The sequence below is a fragment of the Oncorhynchus nerka genome, linkage group LG2 (genome assembly GCF_034236695.1).
Source record: "Oncorhynchus nerka isolate Pitt River linkage group LG2, Oner_Uvic_2.0, whole genome shotgun sequence".
Taxonomy (NCBI): Eukaryota; Metazoa; Chordata; class Actinopteri; order Salmoniformes; family Salmonidae; genus Oncorhynchus; species Oncorhynchus nerka.
This window is the reverse complement of record NC_088397.1, coordinates 35,975,403-35,993,065: the sequence shown is the minus strand read 5'-3', so window position 1 is coordinate 35,993,065 and position 17,663 is coordinate 35,975,403.

Sequence of the window (17,663 nt, the reverse complement as noted above, 5' to 3'; positions counted from 1 at the left end):
GAAATGTGTCGAAATTGTACTTAAATTCGCTTTGGGGCAAATTATCGCAGAGATGTAATATGCTAACAACGTCGATTATTAAAGACCCCGAAGAATTTGGGGAATTTGTTTTTTCGGACCAATACGAAATTTCACATTTTTCATTCTTGAGTCAAGACATTGCCCTGGTGCAATGGCGACGTAACAAGAAGTGGGTTCTACCCCCGGGTAATGTAAATGTGTTTCTTGCAGCATTTACCACGGCCTATGGCCGACTTGAACTGTACACGCTCATGGAGCAGCTTCAGAGTCGGGTTCTTTACCAAGACACAGACACTGTGGTCTATGTAAGCAAACAGGGGAGTTGGAGCCCCCCACTCAGCAACTATCTGGATGGCTTAACGAGTGAACTCGTAGAGGGTGACCATATCACAGAATGGTCCTCCTGTGGGCCCAAAAGCTATGCTTTTAGGACTAAAAAGAATCACGTGGTGTTGAAAGCCAAAGGCGTGACTCAAAACTATCAAAATGCCCCGCGTGTAAACTTGGAATCAATCACACGCTTGGTCGAGGGGTTCATAAATTACAGGAATAGTGACTTGGAGATTTTGAGCTCCTACAAAAAGATTGTGAGGGATAAAAAGGGCTTCCATCTGAGGAATGCCCCGCTTACTAAAAGATTCAGGGTAGTCTATGACAAGAGACTGCTTTTGCCTGACGGGGACCACATTGCCCTTTGGCTACTGACTTATGCTACAAGCCGCAGGGTGTCTTAACCTCTTAAGTCGACCCTCTACTTTTTTGAACATTCTGTTAAAAATCGCGCAACATTTCAGCGCCCTGCTACTCATGCCAGGAATATAGTATATGCATTTGCTTAGTCTGTGTGGATAGAAAACACTCAGACGTTTAAAAAACGGGTTAAATCACTGCTGTGGCTTTACCAGAACGGCATTTACATCGAAAAGCACAGGAAAAACTGATCACTGAAAATGGGAAAATATATCCATGCGCTACTTGATCCCATTGATAAAGGTGAACCACAATTAATTGACTGAGGTTGCAGTACCTACAGCTTCCACACGGTGTCTAGAGTCTTGTCATTTCCCTTCGAGTTTTTTCTTGGTCAAACACATGCAGGACACCGTATCTCCTCCGGTCTAGGACCGGATATTTTCGTTGAGTTTCTAGCCGGACATTTTTCCAGACGGACAGCTAATGATCTTTACATCGCCTCCTGATGAATTTTATCGCTTATTAACGTTTACTAATACCTAAAGTTGCATTACAAACGTATTTCGAAGTGTTTTGTGAAAGTTTATCGTCGACTTTTTGAATTTTAAAAAATGACGTTACGTTTTGAAACAATGTTTTTTTCGTTTATCACACAGTCTACATATAACGATATCTAGGCTTTATATGGACCGATTTAATCGAAATAAAGACCCAAATAGTGTTTATGGGACATCTAGGAGTGCCAACAAAGAAGATGGTGAAAGGTAATGAATGTTTTCTATTTTATTGTGCGGTTTGTGTAACGCCGAAATGCTAATTATTTTGTTTACGTCCCCTGTGGGTCTTTTGGGGTGTTGCATGCTATCAGATAATAGCTTCTCATGCTTTCGCCGAAAAGCATTTTAAAAATCTGACTTGTTGCCTGGATTCACAACGAGTGTAGCTTTAATTCGATACCCTGCATGTGTATTTTAATGAACTTTTGAGTTTTAACTAATACTATTAGCATTTAGCGTAGCGCTTTTGCATTTCCAGAGCTCTAGTTGGGACGCAAGCGTCCCGAGTAGAAGCAACAGGTTAAAGCTTAAGCTATAATGACTGCTGTATAAGGTTTTGACCCCCGGTTGCAACTACCATTTTCGGCCTTAATCGCAGGGCCGTCTAATAGTGGTAAAACTTGTTTTGTAAAAAGTATTTTAGAGAATTCTGAACATGTGTTATCTCAAAAGCCTGATAATGTTGTGTGGTGTTATTCTTGTTATCAACCTCTGTATGATGAATTGTTGAAGACAATAAAAATCAAGTTTGTTGAAGGAATACCTGAATCCCTGTCTGATGATGAACTTTTACCACCTCATAAAAACAATCTGCTGGTTTTGGATGATATGCTATTTGCAGGTAGCGAACATCCTGAAATTGCCCGAGCGTTTACCCAATATACTCATCATAGAAACCTGTCCGTGCTTTACTTGGTGCAGAATGTGTTTCACCAAGGTAAAAATAGCCGCACCATCAGTTTGAATGCCAATTACATGGTTTTGTTCAAAAATCATAGAGACAAACTACAAATTAACACTCTAGCTCAGCAGATGTACCCGGGAAGGAAATCCTACTTTATGGAGAGCTATGAGGACGCTACCAAAGCACCATTTTCTTATTTAATCGTGGATTTAAAAGCAAATACTCCAGAACACCTGAGGCTACGAACAGGTCTGTTCCTGTGGGAGTGGCCGGCTGCGTACATTCCTAAAAAGTAACCGCTATGTCTCTGCGTTTAAAAAGAAACCTGCCCCTCTTGAGAAGCCTAGTTGGGGCTACATCTAATGAACGGAGGGCCATCTTGGGTCACTGTTCTTCATATCTCATATTATCCCTATGTGAGATTGCTTTGAATCTTCTCAAAGGACACATTCCACTCACCCTGACCCAATTGAAAAAATTAAAGAGACAAAAGACCGCGATCAAACTCTTTGCCAATAAACGGGTCAGTCTTCAAAAGAAAAGACATAGCATACAACAGTCTGGCGGTTTTATTCTACCTTTACTAAGTATAGCCATGCCCTTCATCACCAGCCTTATTGCTGCCAGATGTGGGGGTTGAACACATAGGGTGATGGCCAATAAAATGTATCTGCTGCCACAACAAGAGTTGGATAGGCTTAAAAAACAAGTGCAGGATCCTGAAAATATCAGACAAACAGCGGGAAATGATTTGGATACGGCCATGAAGGATATTTTGAATAAAAAAGGATTGAACCCCTATGATAAGGTCCAAAAATACACAAACCTCTTGCAAAGGTATTTGGCCTTGGTGAAACAAGGGGAGAGAGAGACCGGCCATTTAACTATTTCCCTACCGGACCCTTTAAAAGATGACGAGCCTAGCGAGAGCCAAGCCCCTGTAATGCCTGTACCTGCGAGCTTACCGTCTGAAGATCAAATGCCTGTTGAAGATAAAGTTATGCATGACTTGTTAACCCATGTTCCAGTACGTAACAGGAAAAATGTTAGATACATTATGAACAAGATAAAAGATAAAAGACAAAGGAGAGTTTATCCTTCAGGGCTCTGTTGTCAGGGGTTCACATATGCATGACTTGCTTAAAAGTACCACATCGGCCCACAAGGTTGCTGATGACAGAAGACCTCCATGGTGGCTTCAGTTTCTTAAGGCCCTGGCCATCCTCAACATTCCCCTCTCGGGTGTACCCAACTATAAGCTTCGTCAACAGATTCACTCTTTAAAACAAAAACCTTCAACGAGATACAGCACCCCTAAAGATGCCCCAACAACCCCGCATCCCTATGAAATGAATGATGATAACTCATTTACCCCCCTGAACGCCTCCGGACCTTTTCCTAATCCCGATCTCTCTGGGTGGTTAGACTTTTGAATGACTATGATTAAATTCAATACATTTTATTTGAAAAATTAAGCAATTTAACATTTGTGGCATTCTTGAAACATTTGACGTGAGCATACGCCTTGATTACACGGTCTTAAAGGATACACATTTGAACACTTTTGATATTTTCTAACAAAACAAGCTACAACGTTATCATTACTTCTTAAATCATCCTTATAAAGAGACATAACATCTTCAAAAGAAACTCCCCGGGCTCTTTGGCATAGGTAGAATACACAGTGGTGACCGCATGTAGTGGAAAGGTTATCTTGCACTTGTTTGATGCTGTAGTATATCTTTGAGCCGTTTTTGGTCAAAAATTCTTTAACAGATTTTGGGAAATGTGAAAAACCGGGTGGGAAAGCCATAGGAATCAAAAAAAGTTGAGATTTTTCTTCCTCCTTCCTCTTCTAATGTCACAGCTAGCCAATGTTCACCCGGCATGTGTTTAGGATGGGTATTGACAATAAACATGGCAGGCCGCTCCGTTCATTTCTCCATAGGTAATTCATCACAAGCCAACACTCCACAAAATTGTTTTCCAATCAGTCGGCTCATGAGCCCTTCCAACTCTTGGGTATTCATGTCTTTGCTCAACGATCCTTAATAATAATCTACTAAAACCTGTCTTCAACTATTCACTTCCAAGATTGAATCAGAGCATGCATAAACAATCATGCTAACGGTACAGGCTAAAGGTGTACGGAAACGCATTTCCAGCCTGAGGTTACCTTGGGACACCACCGAAAGATTTCCTGAGGTGTCATCATCAGGTGATAAATGGGGACATAGTCACTGTCACCTACGACAAGCCACACTACGTACCTTTACACGTATTGTGGTAAAGGGCCTAGAAATAGGTTTTCTTGACTGCAGATTCTGCTGCCCACAGGTATGCTAAAGGTTTTCATGGTAATTCTTTGGAGAGGGTAAAGGGCATTTCCTTTCATCAAAGCCTGTGAGTGACCCAGACGAGCTGCCGGAGATAAAGACACTTTTTTAATAAAAACCGTGGCCCCCAACACTTTTAAACTAAAGTCCCCGTCCTGGGCAGACATTAGGCAAAACTCATCCTTGGCCCTGGTTAATTTTAGTCTTAAATCAACCGCATTTAAGAGTAAACGTTCTTGAAAGAAAATGGCAGAGTGTATAGGGCCTAGCAGAACGATAAAACCATCCTAAAGAGGTTACGAAATATACCTCCTATCCCCGAACCGTACATGGTTGGGGATCCATAATAGCTGGGTAACCCATTACCCACTTGATCAACATAGTATGAGACATAACGGTTAGGGTCGAGATGTCGGTGTTCCATAACCCTTTTTAATTTATTTGTATTATGTATATAAAATATATAATACTAATATTGTATATGTAGAGAGGTTTTGGTGGGTCTAAAGTGGATTTTTACAATCGTTTTACCATATGTAAATTTGATGTTTTCGTTCTGATCCGTTTTAAGCTCAACAAGAATGTTTTCAATATATTTCTTGCTTACAGGTAGGTAGTGTGGCTTGTCGTAGGTGACAGTGACTATGTTCCCATCCTTTCCGTCTATATGAACCGTTCTCAGGAGTGGCACACAGCTGTCTCCGACCCTTTGATAGGATATGATGTCGGTATACACAAATATGTTGTAAAATCCTGCATGTATATCCGCAGGGAATGGGAATAATTTATCTTTCACATACGTCCATTTATTGGGACCCATCCCCAACATGTAGGCTAAATTACCGCCGGTCTTTATTCCCCTTGCAGCATCTCCTGAGATTTGTACACGTTTATGTATAGGGTTGTACATCAGGAATATTTCCATATTGTTCAGTAATAGGCGTTCATTCAACTCGGAGACGATCCTGTCGACGGTTCTATAGAACCCTTTTTTAACCTTAATAAGTTTTGCAGGTTCCGATAACTTTTTGCAATAAAAATCACGGTCCTGATCTTTGATATTATACCAGCTATGGGGGTATGTAATCTCGCTGAGACCTACTTCCCAGGCCTCTGATAACTCTATAGGCTTTGGAAAAGTGGTTGTATAATTCGAACTCTGATTATTACGATATATATGTGCAGACGCATTACTGGGGAGAGTCAGGTAGAAGCCGCTGTGTTCCATGATGCACTCCTGTGTATACGCGAATGATGATGTATTTTTATCATGCATGAGGGTTTAAGTTAACCCCCGATGCCTCCACCACATCCTGCTCTAATACCCAACTGTTGAACTTTTGGGGACAGTTTTTCCAGCGGACCAGCACCCATTTTTGACCCTTTTCTCTCTTTTGATCTAGAATCTCCTCTACGTGAAATACTTTGTCTTTACCCAACTGTACCTTCTGTAATTCCTTCTCATAAAAAGATCCCTCTATAAGTTCCCCATCATAATCTTTTAATTTGTAGACCTGGGGTATGTGCGGCAGACATTCGGTAACCGTGAACAACTCATTGCTGTAGCCTTGCTCATATTTTTTGTCGAAAACAACCCTCAACTTGGATATACGCACCAAGTCCCCCACAATTAATTTAAAATTATATTTTTTCTTACGGCGAAGGGGGAACAAACCATACAGATTTTTAAAGACTTGAAAAGAGTTTTCAGAAGATACCTCGGAGGGTTTCATCCGTATACTCTTATGGTAACTATTGTTGTACCCCATTACTAAATCTTGAACTATATCGATATATTTATGCATGTTGTGAGCTGTAAAATAGCGCCACATCCGCTCCTTCAGAGTTCTGTTAAAGCGTTCAACAACTGAAGCTTTCAAATCTGAGCCTGTAGCAAAATGTACTATATTGTGCTCCTTCATGAGTTTCTGAAAAGTATTATTAAAAAAAAAATCTGCCATCAGTCTGCACTTTCTTGGGGGCTCCTCCTTCCTTCAAGATAGAGTCAAAAGCTCACCTCTGCCCCGCTCTTATTTTTTAAGACCCTGACAAAAGCTATTTTAGAGAAAATATCTATAATCGCATAGCATGTAGCGATTTCCATCAGAGCTCCTGTGCTACCACCGTAGCATACTCCTGGGCTACAATTTCCGGACCAACGTCCGTGACGTCTATCGATGTCACCGCATGAAGAGGAATAAACAGACTCACCCCATCGCGACGTCCCCCAAAGGCTAACTCTCTAGCCCTTGCTATCTCCTTGCTTGCTAATTCGGCCTGCTAACTGCTAGCTTGTTTAGCCCCGGTCCGCTAACTGCTACCTTGTTTAGCCCCGGCCTACTAACGGTTAGCTTGTTAGCACAGGCCTGCTAACCGTCTGAATCGCCGCGTCCCAAACACTCTTTTCGATTTTTAATTTGTTTATACCTTCCGGTAACCTGCCTCACCCAATGTGATACGGAATCGCTATTATTTTAAATTTTTAGAACACACTCAAGAACCTCCAGAAGCTAACCAGCTAACTAGCTACAAGCTATTTAGTCATTGTTAGTTTTTTTAACCTGGATAACACTCGCCAGTCCAGCTTCCCTGCCCCATCCACCGCTGCCCCCTGGACACTGATCACTTGGCTACATAGCTGATGCATGCTGGACTGTCCATTAATCACGGTACTCCATTCTGCTTGTTTATGTTTTATCTGTCGGCCTCAGCCGCACTCAGGCTCTGTGTGTAGTTAATCCGACCCTCCCTGCCTAGTCAACACCATTTTACCTGCTGTTGTTGTGCTAGCTGATTAGCTGTTGTTGTCTCACCTACTGTTTTAGCTAGCTCTCCCAATTCAACACCTGTGATTACTGTATGCCTCGCTGTATGTCTCTCTCAAATGTCAATATGCCTTGTATACTGTTGTTCAGGTTAGTTATCATTGTTTTAGTTTACAATGGAGCCCCTAGTTCCACTCTTCATACCCCTGATACCTCCTTTGTCCCACCTCCCACACATGCGGTGACCACACCCATTACAACCAGCATGTCCAGAGATACAACCTCTCTCATCATCACCCAGTGCCTGGGCTTACCTCCGCTGTACCCGCACCCCACCATACCCCTGTCTGCGCATTATGCCCTGAATATATTCTACCATGCCCAGAAATCTGCTCCTCTTATTCTCTGTCCCCAACGCTCTAGGCGACCAGTTTTGATAGCCTTTAGTCGCACCCTCATACTACTCCTCCTCTGTTCCGCGGGTGATGTGGAGGTAAACCCAGGCCCTGCATGTCCCCAGGCACCCTCATTTGTTGACTTCTGTGATCAAAAAAGCCTTGGTTTCATGCATGTCAACATTAGAAGCCTCCTCCCTAAGTTTGTTTTACTCACTGCTTTAGCACACTCTGCTAACCCTGATGTCCTTGCCGTGTCTGAATCCTGGCTCAGGAAGGCCACCAAACATTCTGAGATTTCCATACCCAACTATAACATCTTCCGTCAAGATAGAACTGCCAAAGGGGGAGGAGTTGCAGTCTACTGCAGAGATAGCCTGCAAAGTAATGGCATACTTTCCAGGTCCATACCCAAACAGTTTGAACTACTAATTTTGAAAATTACTCTCTCCAGAAATATGTCTCTCACTGTTGCCGCCTGCTACCGACCCCCCTCAGCTCCCAGTTGTGCCCTGGACACCATTTGTGAATTGATCGCCCCCCATCTAGCTTCCAACTGGCCCTCCAAATACACCTCCGCTGTCTTCAACCAGGATCTCAGCGATCACTGCATCATTGCCTGTATCCGCTACGGAGCCGCAGTCAAACGACCACCCCTCATCACTGTCAAACGCTCCCTAAAACACTTCTGTGAGCAGGCCTTTCTAATCGACCTGGCCCGGGTATCCTGGAAGGACATTGACCTCATCCTGTCAGTTGAGGATGCCTGGTCATTCTTTAAAAGTAACTTCCTCACCATTTTAGATAAGCATGCTCCGTTCAAAAAATGCAGAACTAAGAACAGATATAGCCCTTGGTTCACTCCAGACCTGACTGCCCTCGACCAGCACAAAAACATCCTGTGGCGGACTGCAATAGTGTGAATAGTCCCCGCGATATGCAAATGTTCAGGGAAGTCAGGAACCAATACACGCAGTCAGTCAGGAAAGCTAAGGCCAGCTTCTTCAGGCAGAAGTTTGCATCCTGTAGCTCCAACTCCAAAACGTTCTGGGACACTGTGAAGTCCATGGAGAACAAGAGCACCTCCTCCCAGCTGCCCACTGCACTGAGGCTAGGTAACACGGTCACCACCGATAAATCCATGATTATCGAAATCTTCAACAAGCATTTCTCAACGGCTGGCCATGCCTTCCGCCTGGCTATTCCAACCTCGGCCAACAGCTCCGCCCCCCCCGCAGCTACTCGCCCAAGCCTCTCCAGGTTCTCCTTTACCCAAATCCAGATAGCAGATGTTCTGAAAGAGCTGCAAAACCTGGACCCGTACAAATCAGCTGGGCTTGACAATCTGAACCCTCTATTTCTGAAAGTATCCGCCGCCATTGTCGCAACCCCTATTACCAGCCTGTTCAACCTCTCTTTCATATCGTCTGAGATCCCCAAGGATTGGAAAGCTGCCGCAGTCATCCCCCTCTTCAAAGGGGGAGACACCCTGGACCCAAACTGTTACAGACCTATATCCATCCTGCCCTGCCTATCTAAGGTCTTCGAAAGCCAAGTCAACAAACAGGTCACTGACCATCTCGAATCCCACCGTACCTTCTCCGCTGTGCAATCTTGTTTCCGAGCCGGTCACGGGTGCACCTCAGCCACGCTCAAGGTACTAAACGATATCATAACCGCCCTCGATAAAAGACAGTACTGTGCAGCCGTCTTCATCGACCTTGCCAAGGCTTTCGACTCTGTCAATCACCATATTCTTATCGGCAGACTCAGTAGCCTCGGTTTTTCGGATGACTGCCTTGCCTGGTTCAACAATTACTTTGCAGACAGAGTTCAGTGTGTCAAATCGGAGGGCATGCTGTCCGGTCCTCTGGCAGTCTCTATGGGCGTGCCACAGGGTTCAATCCTCGGGCCGACTCTTTTCTCTGTATATATCAATGATGTTGCTCTTGCTGCGGGGTACCTAGGTGTCATAAGTACCTAGGTGTCTGGCTAGACTGTAAACTTTCCTTCCAGACTCATATCAAACATCTCCAATCGAAAATCAAATCAAGAGTCGGCTTTCTATTCCGCAACAAAGCCTCCTTCACTCACGCCGCCAAACTTACCCTAGTAAAACTGACTATCCTACCGATCCTCGACTTCGGCGATGTCATCTACAAAATTGCTTCCAACACTCTATTCAGCAAACTGGATGCAGTTTATCACAGTGCCATCCGTTTTGTCACTAAAGCACCTTATACCACCCACCACTGCGACTTGTATGCTCTAGTCGGCTGGCCCTCGCTACATATTCGTCGCCAGACCCACTGGCTCCAGGTCATCTACAAGTCCATGCTAGGTAAAGCTCCGCCTTATCTCAGTTCACTGGTCACGGTGGCAACACCCATCCATAGCACGCGCTCCAGCAGGTGTATCTCACTGATCATCCCCAAAGCCAACACCTCATTTGGCCGCCTTTCGTTCCAGTTCTCTGCTGCCTGTGACTGGAACGAATTGCAAAAATCGCTGAAGTTGGAGACATATATCTCCCTCACTAACTTCAAACATCTGCTATCTGAGCAGCTAACCGATCGCTGCAGCTGTACATAGTCTATTGGTAAATAGCCCACCCATTTTCACCTACCTCATCCCCATACTGTTTTTATTTATTTACTTTTCTGCTCTTTTGCACACCAATATCTCTACCTGTACATGACCATCTGATCATTTATCACTACAGTGTTAATCTGCAAAATTGTAATTATTCGCCTACCTCCTCATGCCTTTTGCACACAATGTATATAGACTCCCCTTTTTTTTCTACTGTGTTATTGACTTGTTAATTGTTTACTCCATGTGTAACTCTGTGTTGTCTGTTCACACTGCTATGCTTTATCTTGGCCAGGTCGCAGTTGCAAATGAGAACTTGTTCTCAACTAAATAATGGTGAAATAAAAAAATAAAAAATAAAAAAATTATCTGCAAGGGCCTGCATGTCACATAGATCCCCCTGAAATTGGGACAATGGTTGGGTAGAAAAAACTCTATTTCTTGGAAATTGTTTTGTTTATGTAGTGTGCCCATCATGCTCTGATAACCACTCATTCACTTTAGCATCGCTTAACCGGCTACCTGTTTCTTCGGCTATAGCTCTCTGTACACGTTCCTTACACCCATATGACCCAGGGTTAGAGGGATTATAATAAATGTTTTTCAACATCTGCTCCGCCATCCTTCTTGCCTCTCTGAGGTACAATAACGTTAATGAGCCACTTTCAAATAACGACAACATTTCATTTTCATTTTTTATTTTTTTATTTTCAAGAAAACATGTATTACATATACAGACAATTCAGAATTCGTTGCAGGATACATGTCCCCCTTTTCTCAATGATCACATCATGCAACACCCTGTATATTTGGTTTAGATTAACAGGCTTGTGTCGCTGAATTTTTAAAACACACACATCTGCTATATAAGTATATAAACAACAAATTTGATACATGTTACAATTAAATGGTGTTTCAAACAAATAAAGTAAAATATTAGACAAAGTTGTTTCTAGTTCTTCAGAATCCCCCCCAAGACGGGATACCAATTGTGTCCATTGTACACTCTCGCCCGCATGTCGAACATGATTCATGATTTGTTCCATTTTCAGCACACACTCTACATTAGTCCCGGAATTGTGGGTTGTGTAGAACGATACATTGTTCACTTTATTTTCAATAATTTGATGCATAACATTTGTAAGTTCTCTCAAAAGAAAAAAATGTATTTATTCTCTCTAATATCGTATACACATTGCTTTACATCTAAATAACAAAAATGTCACTCGGTCTCTTGGGGTTTATTGAGCCAGAAAGTCATCACATCAGCCACCACAGCTTCCTTGTATTGTTACGGTTTTCTTCTGGTGAAAGAGAGGCGGACCAAAATGCAGCGTGGTTATTTATAAACATCTTTAATAAAGATGAGAACAATATACTTCTACAAAACAAGAAAACGTGGAAAACCGAAAACAGTCCTAACTGGTGCAAAACACAGAGACAGGAACAATCACCCACGAAATACTCAAAGAATATGGCTGCCTAAATATGGTTCCCAATCAGAGACAACGATAAACACCTGCCTATGATTGAGAGCCACCCTAGGCAACCATAGACTTACCTAGAATACTATACTACACACAACCCCATCAATCTACAAAACCCCTAGACAAGACAAACACATAATCACCCATGTCACACCCTGGCCTAACCACAATAATAAAGAAAACACAAAATACTAAGGCCAGGGCGTGACAGTAATCCCCCCCCAAAGGTGTGGACTCCCGGCCACACACCTAAACCCATAGGGGAGGATCTGGGTGGGCGTCTATCCATGGTGGCGGCTCTGGCGCGGGACGTGGACCCCACTCCAACTTAGTCTTTGTCCACCTCCTTAGCCCACCTCCTTTAGCGTCCTTAGATTGGCGACCCTCGCCGCCGACCTTGGCCTAGTAACCCTAACAAAGGGCCCCACTGGACTGAGGGGCAGCTCCGGACTGAGGGACAGCTCGGGACTGAGAGATAGCTCAGGACTGAGAGGAAGCTCGGGACTGAGAGGAAGCTCAGGACTGAGAGGAAGCTCAGGACTGAGAGGAAGCTCAGGACTGAGAGGAAGCTCAGGCAGGTTGATGGCTCTGGCAGATCCTGGCTGACTGGTGGTTCTGGCAGATCCTGGCTGACTGGCGGCTCTGGCAGATCCTGGCTGACTGGTGGCTCTGGGAGATCCTGGCTGACTGGTGGCTCTGGGAGATCCTGGCTGACTGGTGGCTCTGGGGGATCCTGGCTGACTGGCGGCTCTGGCGGATCCTGGCTGACTGGCGACTCTGGCGGATCCTGGCAGAGTGGTGGCTCTGGCGGATCCTGGCAGACTGGCGGCTCAGGCGGATCCTGGTTGACTGGCGACTCTGGCTGCTCCATGCTGACTGGCGACTCTGGCGGTTCATGACAGACGGGAGACTCTGGCGGATCCTGGCTGACTGCCGACTCTGGCTGCTCCATGCTGACTGACGACTCTGGCGGCTCATGACAGACGGGAGACTCTGGTGGCTCATGACAGACGGGAGACTCTGGCGGCTCATGACAGACGGGAGACTCTGGCGGCTCATGACAGACGGGAGACTCTGGCGGCTCATGACAGGCGGGAGACTCTGAGGCTCATGACAGGTGGGAGACTCTGGAGGCTCATGACAGGCGGGAGACTCTGGCGGCTCATGACAGGCGGGAGACTCTGGCGGCTCATGACAGGCGGGAGACTCCTGCTGCGCTGGAGAGGCGAGGCGCACTGTAGGCCTGGTGCGTGGTGCCAGCACTGGTGGTACTGGGCTGAGAACATGCACAGGAAGCCCGGTGCAGGGAGCTGCCACCGGAGGGCTGTTGCGTGGAGGTGGTACTGGATAGACCGGACCGTGCAGGCGCACTGGAGCTCTTGAGCACCGAGCCTGCCCAACGTTACCTGGTTGAATGCTCCGGTCACCCTGCCAGTGCGGCGAGGTGGAATAGCCCACACTGGGCTGTGAAGGCGAATCGGGGACACCATGCGCAAGGCTGGTGCCATGTATGCCGGCCCAAGGAGACGCACTGGAGACCAGATGCGTAGAGCCGGCTTCATGGCACTTGGCTCGATGCCCACTCTAGCCCAGCCAATACGAGGAGCTGGTATGTACCGCACCGGGCTATGCACCCGCACTGGGGACACCATGCGCTCCACAGCATAACACGGTGCCTGCCCGGTCTCTCTCGCCCCCCGGTAAGCACAGGAAGTTGGCGCAGGTTTCCTACCTGGCTTCGCCATACTCCCTGTGTACCTCCCCCCAAGAAATGTTTGGGGCTGACTCTCGGGCTCCCATCCACGCCGCCGTGCTCGTCTCTCCAACTCCATTCTCCTATAACCCTCCTCGCACTGCTCCAACGAATCCCAGGCGGGCTCCAACACTCTCCCTGGGTCGACCGCCCACCTGTCTATTTCCTCCCAAGTCGTATAGTCCTGGCTTCGCTGCTCCTGCTGCCGCTGCCTGTCACCACGCTGCTTGGTCCTGTTGTGGTGGGTGATTCTGTTACGGTTTTCTTCTGGTGAAAGAGAGGCGGACCAAAATGCAGCGTGGTTCTTTATAAACATCTTTAATAAAGATGATAACGTGAACAATATACTTCTACAAAACAAGAAAACGTGGAAAACCGAAAACAAAACACAGAGACAGGAATCACCCACGAAATACTCAAAGAATATGGCTGCCTAAATATGGTTCCCAATCAGAGACAACGATAAACACCTGCCTCTGATTGAGAACCACTCCAGGCAACCATAGACTTACCTAGAATACTACACTACGCACAACCCCATCAATCTACAAAACCCCTAGACAAGACAAACACATAATCACCCATGTCACACCCTGGCCTAACCACAATAATAAAGAAAACACAAAATACTAAGGCCAGGGCTTGACATGTATTTGTTATCGTCCACCAGGGTGTGTCGGATTTCTTTGAGTTTCTCGTGGATGTAGATCACCTCCTTCAGTACATGTAGGAAAGCCTCAGTTACCCCGTAAACTCTGGGAATAGACGGCACAAGACCCACAGACTCCAGGGCTCTGACCAGCGATGGTATAAACCTGCAGGACCAAAGTATTTTCACCAGCGCCTCAAAATGGTTGAAGAAGTAGTATCTTGGGGGTTCGTATAGGCATGGATGCCTGCGCTGGCTGGGGTGATTGACAAAACCTGGCGAAAAACCGTCCAGTCTTCAACCCCATAGTTCACCCCTAATGTCTGGTCGGTATATTCTTCTCCTTCGGCTACCGTATAGAGGTTCACTCTACAGGCCAAGTAATCAAACAGATACCCCCATTGCTGTCCATTAGACATCAGCACTTGATCTTTCAGCGCAGTTGTGGGCGGTATCTGGGTTCTATACACAATTAGAAACCGCTTTTTTGGCGCATCGTATATTGCAGCATTATACTTGGCCCTTTCTCTATGTTTCAGCCTGCTTCCGTTGTTACAGTCGTGATGACTTTGCCACTGATCACAAAATCCATGTTTAAAAATATTGTTTACTGTTATGGGGTCGCATGCCTTGTTCTGGACTTTTATTTATAATGTGTCTGCCACAGCCAATACCCCAGACATTCCTGCTTCATTAGATAACAACCATAAGGGCAATAAAACTGGGGTGTGGGGCCATGCTCTTTCAAAAGTTCAAACACAGAACCCCCCCAGTTCAACCAGGTCCCTAGACATCAATCAGCATGACAACTTCAAAGGATGCAATATAGATATAAAATAACACACCCTCTAACACGTGACCACAGGAACAGGATGTCCTGGCCGGAGGCCCATATTTGGACATGTGTACGTCATGATGGACACAGGGTCATAAATCAAAATTTTGACCCGTGCCGTCTACTTTATTCTCTCTAACAGGTATAAATGATGGGTTATGAATTAACAGGAATAAATGATGGGTTATGAATTAACAGGTATAAATTATGGGTTATGAATGAACACATCCCCTCCAGGCATTTCAATACTTTCAGGATTTCTTACAGTCCACGTGCAATATGCAACTATGATCCTTGCAATTATTCAAATATTTTGTACATTTCATGAGAGCAACAAGATAATTAATGATTTCTGAACAACCATTTTTTATTTAATGTCTATTAAGAGTATCTTATCAACTTTATTTCACTTGGAGATGTTTCATTATAGAGAACATAACATGACAATACATGACATCTAAGTAGCTGAATATGATTATGGACTAACAGTCTAAAGGACACAACTCATGTTATTCTGGTTAAACAGTGGGAAACTAGTTGATTAAGGAGTGGGGAGTTTTTTACAGTTAGGAAATAATATGTCATGTTTTACTCGTACCTCAGCCAGCATTGTGAATGGTTAGGAAATAATATGTCATGTTTTACTCGTACCTCAGCCAGCATTATGAATGGTTAGGAAATAATATGTCATGTTTTACTCGTACCTCAGCCAGCATTGTGAATGGTTGGGAAATAATATGTCATGTTTTTACTCATACCTCAGCCAGCATTGTGAATGGTGTCTGAGGCGGTGACAAACTAAACCATGGCAGTATATCTAATTTATTAGGTGTTTTTAGTCATGCATGAAAGGTCTGGGGGGGGTTCTGTGGTTATTAGTTTCTGACCTTGGAATACATTTCTGGCCATTGGCAGGGTCTGAAACAAACCTAATGTCCACCTGGTACACCGACAGGGTCTGAATCGAAGCCAATGTCCACCTGGCACACCAACAGGGTCTGAATCAAACCCAATGACCACCTGGCACACTGGCAGGGTCTGAATCAAACCCAATGTTAAGGGGAGGGAAGATTGGTCAAGAGGGTGATGATTATTGTTGTTCTACTGCCTAATTGTTATGCAACAACACTGTTTACAAAAGCTTTGTTAAAGAACAAGTTGTTGTTTGTGTCTCACTGCTTTGCTTTATCTTGGCCAGATCACAGATCTTTTTTACCACATTAACAATGTCTACACAGTATTTCTGATCAATGTTATGTTATTATAATGGACAAAAAAAGTGCTTTCTTTAAAAAAACAAGGACATTTCTAAGTGACCCCAAACTTTTGAACGATAGTACGTAGATGTACAGTGGGGCAAAAAAGTATTTAGTCAGCCACCAATTGTGCAAGTTCTCCCACTTAAAAAGATGAGAGAGGCCTGTAATTTTCAGCATAGGTACACTTCAACTATGAAAGACAAAATGAGGGAAAAAATCCAGAAAATCACATTGTAGGATTTTTTATGAATTTATTTGCAAATTATGGTGGAAAATAAGTATTTGGTCACCTACAAACAAGCAAGATTTCTGTCTCTCACAGACCTGTAACTTCTTCTTTAAGAGGCTCCTCTGTCCTCCACTCGTTACCTGTATTAATGGCACCTGTTTGAACTTGTTATCAGTATAAAAGACACCTGTCCACAACCTCAAACAGTCACACTCCAAACTCCACTATGGCCAAGACCAAAGAGCTGTCAAAGGACACCAGAAACAAAATTGTAGACCTGCACCAGGCTGGGAAGACTGAATCTGCAATAGGTAAGCAGCTTGGTTTGAAGAAATCAACTGTGGGAGCAATTATTAGGAAATGGAAGACATACAAGACCACTGATAATCTCCCTCGATCTGGGGCTCCACGCAAGATCTCACCCCGTGGGGTCAAAATGATCACAAGAACGGTGAGCAAAAATCCCAGAACCACACGGGGGGACCTAGTGAATGACCTGCAGAGAGCTGGGACCAAAGCAACAAAGCCTACCATCAGTAACACATTACGCTGCCAGGGACTCAAATCCTGCAGTGCCAGACGTGTCCCCCTGCTTAAGTCAGTACATGTCCAGGCCTGTCTGAAGTTTGCTAGAGAGCATTTGGAAGATCCAGAAGAAGATTGGGAGAATGTCATATGGTCAGATGAAACCAAAATAGAACTTTTTGGTAAAAACTCAACTCGTCATGTTTGGAGGACAAGGAATGCTGAGTTGCATCCAAAGAATACCATACCTACTGTGAAGCATGGGGGTGGAAACATCATGCTTTGGGGCTGTTTTTCTGCAAAGGGACCAGGACGACTGATCAAAGGAAAGGAAAAGAAAGGAAAGAATGAATGGGGCCATGTATCGTGAGATTTTGAGTGAAAACCTCCTTCCATCAGCAAGGGCATTGAAGATTAAACGTGGCTGGGTCTTTCAGCATGACAATGATCCCAAACACACCGCCCGGGCAACGAAGGAGTGGCTTCGTAAGAAGCATTTCAAGGTCCTGGAGTGGCCTAGCCAGTCTCCAGATCTCAACCCCATAGAAAATCTTTGGAGGGAGTTGAAAGTCCGTATTGCCCAGCAACAGCCCCAAAACATCACTGCTCTAGAGGAGATCTGCATGGAGGAATGGGCCAAAATACCAGCAACAGTGTGTGAAA